The sequence below is a fragment of the Hemitrygon akajei genome, unplaced genomic scaffold, assembly GCF_048418815.1.
Source record: "Hemitrygon akajei unplaced genomic scaffold, sHemAka1.3 Scf000100, whole genome shotgun sequence".
NCBI lineage: Eukaryota > Metazoa > Chordata > Chondrichthyes > Myliobatiformes > Dasyatidae > Hemitrygon > Hemitrygon akajei.
The window spans coordinates 64,911-74,874 of NW_027331986.1; the positions used below are offsets into that span (position 1 = coordinate 64,911).

A 9,964-nucleotide genomic window follows, 5' to 3' on the forward strand; every position below is an offset into this window, starting at 1 on the left:
TTAGTCAGTTAGTGGATTTGGTGGGTACAGTCACAGACTGTTCCCGTTTGAGCGACTAACTAAGTAAGCCCCGGGTGCTTGGATTAAAGAGTTTGTACCGTACGGTCTCTGAGTGACTTTATCCGGATTCAACTTCCACAGAATGGGAGTGGTTTTAAAGGGCTGGGCTGCTCGAAGTTCATTACCAGACCTGGAGTGATTGCAACTGGGTCTGACAGAGACATAACTGGTACTAATGGGCACTTTCAGTCTCACTCCTACTATATCCCACCTTCCCTTATACAGGTATGTAATGTCTAAAGGACCAGTGTTTGAGTAAATGAGACTCACCAAACTTTCTCCTGACTGTATCAATGGAATCTCAGAGTCTCTTGAGTCAGAAGGCTTTCTCTCCAGTTAATGCTCTCAGTCCTCAGGCTGGTTCACTTGTTGCTGTTCCCTCGTCTTCAGCCTTGGTTTGCTTCTAGTTGGTGTTTTTCTTCAAATAAACCTCTCACCGCAGGTCTAACTTTAACCAGAGAGACAATGAAGCACAATAACAATAAAAAGGAGTACAAACATTTCTGGTTAATGTTACTAAGAACAAAACAATATGGGATAAGGAGGAGCCATCATGCAGTCAGGAACAGAATTAGGTGATTCGATTCATCTGGTCTGCCCCACCATTTAACCACAGCTGATTTTCATTCCAACACCATATTCCTGTCTTCCTCCTGTAACCCTGAGCTACTCAGCAATCAGGAATATGTTAATCTCTGTCATAAATATACCCAAATGGCAGCTTCAACCAACCTCTGTGGCAACAAATTCCACAGATCAGACATCTTCTGGCCAAATTGTTTTCTCCACTCAGTTTTAAAGGGAAGCTTCTTTATTCCGAGACTGTGCTGTCAGATCACAGTCTAATGGAAATATGCTCTCCATGTCCACTGTATCCAGGCTTTTCAGCATTTGGTAGGTTTACTTAACCAAACATCCCCCACCACCCCCACCGTCCCTCTGAACTCCATTGAGCACAGGTCCAAAACAATCAAATGCTCCTCATACATAACGCCGAACATTCCTGAGATTATTCTTGTAAACCTTGTTCACAACAACTGTACTGAACACATTTCTAGGAATAACAAACTAATTGGCACCAGGGTAATTTGCAGGGAAAAGTTGTGGTTACTTTATTGTTCAACTGTCACAGAGTGAGCCATTTCCACTTCCACATTAAAAACGGTACATTTCAGGAAACATAAACCAATCCAGAGTGAATGTAATAAAAAGAAATTGGTATTACCAAACTGCTCAGCATGTAAGGAACAGCTGTGGGGAGAGGAACAATCTTTACAATTCAGGTTAATAATATTTTGTCAGAATGACGTCAAACATTTTCAGTTTTTAGTGCAGATCTTCAGCAACTTGAGATTCTGCCCGATTTCCACCACTTTATCCAGATTTGACTTCCACAAAATGCGAGTGATTTTAAAGGGCTGGGCTGCTGGAAGCACATTACCAGACCTGGTGTGATTGCAACTGTGTCTGACAGAGGCATAAATGGTTCTTCTGGGCACATTCAGTCTCACCAACTATTTCCCACCTTCTATTGTACAGGTATGTAATGTATAAAGGACCAGTGTTTGAGTAAATGAGACTCACCAAACTTCCTCCTCACTGACTCACTGGGAACTCCAAGTCAGCTGATTCAGAGTTGTTCTCTCCAGTTGATGCTCTCAGTCCTCGGGCCAGTTCACTTGTTGCTATTCCCACATCTTTAGCCATGGTTTGCTTCCAGTTGGGGTTTTTCTTCCAATAAACCTCTCACCGCAGGTCTAACATTAACCAGAGAGAAAATGAAGCACATTAACAATGAAAAGGAGAACCAAACATTTCTGCTTAATGTTACTAAGAACAAAACTCACTGAAATTTAAACGTTGAAGCCAAATATAATAATCTCAGTGAACAATCTTTTATTGTCCCTCACACATCACAAAACAATATGGGATAAGAAGGAGCCATCATTCTGTCATGGTAATACATAAGACACAGGAACAGGATTAGGTGATTTGATCCATCTGGGCTATAAACGTGCAGGAGCAATGTGTGGTTAAGTGCCATGCTCAAGGATACAACGCACTGCCTGGCCTGAGGCTCAAACTCATGACCTTCAGATTGCTTAACCACTTGGCCACGTGCACATCACAGAAACCACTCACCCCCCTAGACTTCCCAGTCCCTTGGTAAAGCAGGCAGTGAAATCAAAGATCCCCACAACCTGGGACGTTCTCCTTTCTCACCCACCCCAGTCTGGGAGAAGACACAACAGCCAGAAAGCTCAAGGACAAATGTGAGCAGCCTCAGGAAGTGAGGCGAGTTGGGGGAAGTTAATGGGACTCTGTGACCAACATCAGATCCCCCAACACAACATAGAGGAAGCATCCTGACCCATCCGGGGACTCTGAGCACACACCATGTCATCTTGCATCACAAAGTGAATGGCAGGGCAGATCTGCAGTAAACAGCCTCACGTGACCTGTTGGTGGGTCTCCCATTTCAACTCTGCGGCAATAGACAGCCTGGGCTCCAGGTTTGGATCGTTCAATGCAGATTAAGTGAAATCGACACATTTTTGACCAGCCCAGATAATCGGAACATAAATGAGTAATTGGTCCTCAGTTCGGGGCTCACGGCCAACATCAGATCTCCCCGCTTGGGATCGGTCTCAATACTCACCGATGGGAACGCAATATCTTCTGCCCACAGACAGTGATCCCGACCCCTGGCTCCCCCACCCAGGAGGTGAGGACCCTTCCCTCGATCCCACAGATGATGCACTTCAGCACTGAGCGGAAAAGAAAACACCACCTGGCCGGAGACAGTGAACATGCGCGAAGTGAGTGTCACATCATCCGGAGGGCAGGGCCTCGGAAACAGATGCACAGGTGCTGCCCATCTGCTGTTAAATGGGAGGGGCAAACGGGATCACGTGACCAGTCGGGTCTCCCACCCCAGGCAGAGTTTTCCAGCTACCCACCACTCTGTGTAAAGAAACAAACTTGCTGCTTACATCTCCTCTCACCATAAATATATTAGACATTTCAACCCCCAGGAAAAATAGATTGTCTGTCCACTCAGAATCAGAATCAGGTTTATCTTCACCGGTGTGTGTCATGAAATTTGAAAACTGTGCAGCAGCAGTTCAATGCAATACATATTATAGAAGGAAAAAAACCAAAATAAAATAATAAAAATAAACAACTAAATCATTTACAGTATATCTGGGACCCTTACTCTTTGTGATTTTGATAAATGACCTGGATGAGGAAGTGGAGGGATGGGTTAGCAAGTTTGCTGATGACACAAAGGTTGGGGGAGTTGTGGATAGTGTGGAGGGCTGTCAGAGGTTTCAGTGGGACATTGATAGGATGCAAAAATAAGCTGAAAAGTGGCAGATGGAGTTCAACCAAGATAACTGTGAAGTGGTTCATTTTGTTAGGTCAAACATGATGGCAGAATATAACAGATATAACAATCAGAGGGATCCTGGGGTCCCAGTCCATAGGACACTCAAAGTTGCTACGCAGGTTGACTCTGTGGTTAAGAAGGCATATGATGCATTGACCTTCATTAATCCTGGGATTGAATTTAGGAGCTGAGAGGTAATGTTGCAGCTATATGTGACGCTGGTCACACCCCACTGTGCTCAATTCTAGTTGCCTCACTACACGAAGCATGTGGAAATCATAGAAATGGTGCAGAGGATATTTACACAGATGTTGCCTGTATTGGGGAGCATGCCTTATTAGAATAGTTTGAGTGAACTCGGCCTTTTCTACTTGGAGCAACGAGGATGAGAGGTGACCTGATAGAGGTGTATAAGATGATGAGAGGCACTGATCGTGTGGATAGTCAGAGACTTTTTCCCAGGTCTGAAATGGTTATGAAAAGACAGCACAGGTTTAAGGTGCTGGGGAGTAGTTGCAGAGGAAATGTTACGGATAAGTTTTTTTACTCAGGGAGTGGTTGGTGAGTGTGTGGAATTGGCTACCAGCAAAGGTGGTGGAGATGGGTAGAATATGGTCTTTTGGATAGGTACCTGGAGACACTGGAGAAAAATAAAGAAATACTAGCTTAGAAAAATAGAGGGCTATGGGTAACCATAGTAATTCCTAAGGTAGGGACATGTTGGCACAACTTTGTGGGCTGAAGGGCTTGTATTGTGCTGTAGGTTTTCTATGTTTCTGTGAATAAATTAAAAATCGTGCAACAAACAGAAATACTGTATATTTTAAATGTGAGGTAGTGTTCAAGGGTTCAATATCCATTTAGCAATCAGATGGCAGAGGGGAAGAAACTGTTCCTGAATCACTGAGTGAGAGCCTTCAGACTTCTGTACCTCCTTACCTGCTGGTAACATTGAGAAAACCACATGCCCTGGGTGCTGGAGGTCCTTGATAATGGACGCTGCCTTTCTGAGACACTGCTTCTAATCCTCTGGTAATCTTATAAACGTCCATCCAGTCTCACCCCAGCTGGCACGGCTCCAGAGAAAACAACACAATTTTGCCCAACCTCCCGTTAAAGTTCAGGCCCTCTAATCCAGGCAATATCCTGGTAAACCTTTTCTGCGTCCACTCCAAAGCCCCGACATCCTTCCGAGAATGGGAGCGATCAGAACTGTATGAAACACTCCAGATGTGGTCTAACTAGTTTTATAAAGCTGCAACACAACTTCCCGACTTTTGAACTCAATGCTTCAACTGATAAAGACAACCATGCCATTTGCCTTCTTAACCACCCGATCAATCTGTGTAGTCTCTTTCAGGGAGCGATAAACTTGGAGTCTAAGATCCCTCTGATTATCAACACTGTTCAGGGTTTTGCATTTAACAATGTACTGTCTCATACATTCGACCTACCGAGCTGCCAAGATGATCATCACTAATCAAATCTCACTGAGATTTCTCAGGTCCTGTTGAATTTATTACCAAGTGCACAAGTACGGGAAGGTACAGGTACAGAGAAACATTGACTTGTGGCAGCATCACAGGCAAGTACATTCAGATAACACACAGAACAGCAATTATACAATTCTCTGTCAGTGACAATACAGAAACATGTTTTACTTCATCCTGCTAATAGGACCAGAACAACAGGGGCTGAACGGCGGCTCATCTCAGACGGTTCGGTGTGAAGGTCTCACAACCCGGACCGACCCCGGCAGATTCTGTGAAGGAAGCGAGGCGAGGCCGCCAGTTCGGGAAAGTTCATCCCCTCCCCCTTCAGGTTTCACCGATCACCTTGTGTTTCTCGCTCCCTTCCCCACCCCCACCTTTTATTCTCCAGTCCTGCCGAAGGGTTTCGGCCGGTAACGTCGACTGTATTCTTCCCCTAGATGCTGCCCGGACTGCTGAGTTCCTCCAGCAATTTGAGCGCGTTGCTCGCATTTCCAGCATCTGCAGATTTTCTCTTGTTTGAGTTCGGGAAAGTTAACTCACCACTCAACGTCAGACCTCCCCGCTCGAGACCGGCTTCAATACTCACCGAAGGGAAATTGTTGGTGTTGCCCTGCAGAGTATAATCTGTCTCCGGCTCCCCGTCCAAGGGGACGAGGACCTCCTCCCGATACCGATCCCGATCCCGAACCCGGACCCTCCACTGACCCACTTCCACAAAGAACGAAAAAAACATCACTGCCCGGCTCGGGCCTGTGAGCATGCGCATTGTGCTTCTTTTTGCGTCACAGGCGGTGGGCGGGGCCACGGAAACAAACCCGCAAATGCTGCCGATCTGCGGTAAAACATGATCACGTTTCGCTGGAGGATCTCCCATGTGACCGGTGACTGTTCCTCGCCCTTCACATACTGCCCTACCCACCGCCGCATTTCCCACATTATTTCATTATTTCCCTATATCATTTCCATACGTATTTAGATTTTCCGTCCATATCTTCCTCGATCCCTTTCCCTCCAGCCCCAGGTCACAGAGTTCTCAGAGTTATAGTTTTGATTCACTTCCCATCCCGACACACAATTCAGACCCACACAGAAAATGAGCAGGTTTCTTTTAAATCTGTCAACACACACAAAATGCTGGTGGAACACAGCAGGGCAGGCAGCATCTATAGGGAGAAGCACTGCCGACGCTTCGGGCCGAGACCCTTCGTCAGTCCTGAAACGTTCCGAAACGTGGACAGCGCTTCTCCCTATAGATGCTGCCTAACCTGCTGCGTTCCACCGGCATTTTGAGTGTGTTGCTTGAATTTCCAGCATCTGCAAATTTCCTCGTGTTTGTCATTTAAATCAGTCTATGTTTATAAACACTCATTTTTATTCACATTCCTCTAGCCTCACTGGACAGGAACACTGAAACATTAAGTGAGAAACAACAGGAGGAGGCCATTAGGCCCCTTTAACCATCAGCAAGATGGAGGCTACTCTCCCATCTCAGCCACATGCTTCTACCGATCCTCATTTTCTCGATCCCTTGGGTCTCCACAAATCTGCCAGCCTCTGTTTTATGTGAGGACGATCACCGAGTCTTCAACACCCTCTGTGGTGTAGATTTACAGACATTCACCACCCTCGGCGTGGAGACATTTCTCCTCATCTCAGTCCCGACATTTTCACTGCCATCATATTTGACCTACTAAGATGAACCACTTCACACTTACCTGGGCTGAACTCCATCTGCCACTTCTCAGCCCTGTTCTGCATCCTATCAATGTCCCGCAGTAAACTCTGACAGCCATCCACACTATCCACAAAACATCCAACCTTTGTGTCATCAGCAATCTTACCAACCCATCCCTCCACTTCCTCATCCAGGTCATTTAAAAAATCACAAATAGGTAAGGGTCCCAGAACAGATCCCTGAGGCACTCCACTGGTCACCGGCCTCCATGCAGAATATGACCCGTCTACAACCACTCTTTGCCTTCAGTGGGCAAGCCAGTTCTGGATCCACAAAGCAATGTTCCCTTGGATCCCATGCCTCCTTACTTAGTAAGCCTTTCGTGGAGTACCTTATCAAATGCCTTGCTGAAATCCATATACACTACATCGACTGTTCTTCCTTCATCAATGTGCTCAGTCATATCGTCAAAAAATTCAATCGGGCTTGTAAGGCACGACCTGTCCTTGACAAAGTAATGCTGACTATTACTAGTCATATTATACCTCTCCAAGTGTTCATAAATTCTGCCTCTCAGGAACTTCTCCATCAACTTACCAACCACTGAGGTAAGAATCACTGGTCTATAATTGCCTGGACTATCCCTACTCCCTTTCTTGAATAAAGGAACAACATCCGCAACCCTCCAATCATCTGGAAACTCTCTGGTCCCCATTGATGATGCAACGATGATTGCCAGAGGCTCAGCAACCTCCCCCCTCGCCCCCCACAGTAGTCCGGGGTACATCTCATCCAGTCCCGGCGACTTATCCAACTTGATGCTTTCCAAAAGCTGCAGCACATCCTCTTTCTTAATATCTACATGCTCAAGCTTTTCAGTCTGCTGCAAGTCATCACTAGATAGATAGATAGATAGATAGATAGATACTTTATTCATCCCCATGGGGAAATTCAACTTTTTTCCAATGTCCCATACACTTGTTGTAGCAAACTAATTACATACAATACTTAACTCAGTAAAAAAATATGATATGCATCTAAATCACTATCTCAAAAAGCATTAATAATAGCTTTTAAAAAGTTCTTAAGTCCTGGCGGTAGAATTGTAAAGCCTAATGGCATTGGGGAGTATTGTCCTCTTCATCCTGTCTGAGGAGCATTGCATCGATAGTAACCTGTCGCTGAAACTGCTTCTCTGTCTCTGGATGGTGCTATGTAGAGGATGTTCAGAGTTTTCCATAATTGACCGTAGCCTACTCAGCGCCCTTCGCTCAGCTACCGATGTTAAACTCTCCAGTACTTTGCCCACGACAGAGCCCGCCTTCCTTACCAGCTTATTAAGACGTGAGGCGTCCCTCTTCTTAATGCTTCCTCCCCAACACGCCATCACAAAGAAGAGGGCGCTCTCCACAACTGACCTATAGAACATCTTCAGCATCTCACTACAGACACTGAATGACGCCAACCTTCTTAGGAAGTACAGTCGACTTTGTGCCTTCCTGCACAAGGCATCTGTGTTGGCAGTCCAGTCTAGCTTCTCGTCTAACTGTACTCCCAGATACTTGTAGGTCTTAACCTGCTCCACACATTCTCCATTAATGATCACTGGCTCCATATGAGGCCTAGATCTCCTAAAGTCCACCACCATCTCCTTGGTCTTGGTGATATTGAGACGCAGGTTGTTTGAGTTGCACCATATCTCAAAGTCCTGTATCAGTTTCCTATACTCCTCCTCCTGTCCATTCCTGACACACCCCACTATGGCCGTGTCATCAGCGAACTTCTGCACATGGCAGGACTCCGAGTTATATTGGAAGTCTGATGTGTACAGGGTGAACAGGACCGGAGAGAGTACGGTTCCCTGCGGCGCCCCTGTGCTGCTAACCACCGTGTCAGACCTACAGTCTCCCAACCGCACATACTGAGGTCTATCTGTCAAGTAGTCCACTATCCAATCCACTAAAATCACTAAGCACCTTTTCCATAATGAAAACTGAAGTAAAGTATACATTAAGTACCTCTGCTCTTTCCACCGGTTCAATACACACTCTCCCACTGTCACACTTGATATTTCAGGGTGAAAGGTGAAATACTCTTGGGGAATCTGAAGGGGGATTCTTCACTCAGAGGTTGGTGAGAGTGTGGCATGAGCTGCCAGTGGAAGTGGTGGATGTGGGTTCAAGTTAGACACTAAAGAGAAATTTGGGTAAGGACATGGATGGGAAGTGTATGCAGGTATTTGGCAGTAAAAACAAAAACGGGTCGGTATTGACTAGAAGGGCCGAAAGGCCTGTTTCAGTGCTGCTGGTCTCTGTGACACTAATAATATTCTGATTTGTAATTTCCACAGTCAGTGCTTTGCTGCTAATTACCGAATCCGATAATTTATAGAATGGGTGTAGAGGCTGCCCAGTGACTGTTCCTGTGTTCACCCCAAACCCTTACTGTCTTCCCTCTCTGCCCCATCCTCCCTCTCACCGTGACATTGGACATACGTTCAGGGTGAAAGTGAATTATTTTGGGGAATCTGAAGGGGGATTCTTCACTCAGAGGTTGGTGAGAGTGTGGAATGAGCTGCCAGTGGAAGTGGAGGATGTGGGTTTGATTTAGACACTAAAGAGGAATTTGGGTGAGGACGTGGATGGGAGGTGTATGGAGGCTCTGGTGCAGGTAGTTGCAACTAGGCAGTAACAACAAAACAGATCAGTATTGACAGGAAGGGCCGAAGGGCCTGTTTCATTGCTGCTGCTCTCTGTGACTCTAATGGTAATTTCCACATCAGTACTTTGCTGTTTATGACTGAACCCAGACATTTACCCAACCAAGAATTGAAAGACTCTTAGCTGGCTACAGAAAGCCTTTACAAGGTGTGATACTTGCCAAAGGAGGTGTTACTAAGTACTGACCATGCAGGGCGCCCAAACCTTTGCTTCGCGCCCTTTCCCTTTTTTGTTATTTTTAAACTGTAAAAGATGGAAATTAAAATGTAATCTTGCTTGAAATATTAAAGAAATGTGTCATCTTTGACTTTATGCCTTTTGGAAATCAGGTCATCTTTTACTCGCTGAGCTATTCACAGTAACAGAAATTTTGACCAGGGATGCCCAAACCTTTGCATGCCACTGCTGGACTAAGTGTGTAAATGTAGGACGGGACCACGTTGGGGGAAAAAATGTGCTCGGTTTTCTAAAATTGACTCCTTCCACCTGAGGCCACGAACATATCAATCACCCCTTGTATATATTTTCATCAAAACATGAACAGGATTCAGCACTCCATGTGTGTATATGCAACTGCGATAAGAAATACAGACTAGAACGGGGATTGTGCCGGAGGATTGGCGTA

The 9,964-nt window shown here is 45.6% G+C and overlaps 1 long non-coding RNA gene across 1 annotated transcript; it reads right to left on the bottom strand.

The window, feature by feature from the left end:
- Positions 1 to 333: 333 nt before the first annotated feature.
- LOC140723081 (uncharacterized) lies at positions 334 to 5,647 on the bottom strand. Its single transcript, XR_012097798.1, has 3 exons — positions 5,531 to 5,647; positions 1,645 to 1,817; positions 334 to 508 (listed from the first exon to the last, which is right to left on the bottom strand). It is a non-coding gene; the product is annotated as an uncharacterized lncRNA (long non-coding RNA).
- Between the last annotated feature and the right edge of the window lie 4,317 nt (positions 5,648 to 9,964).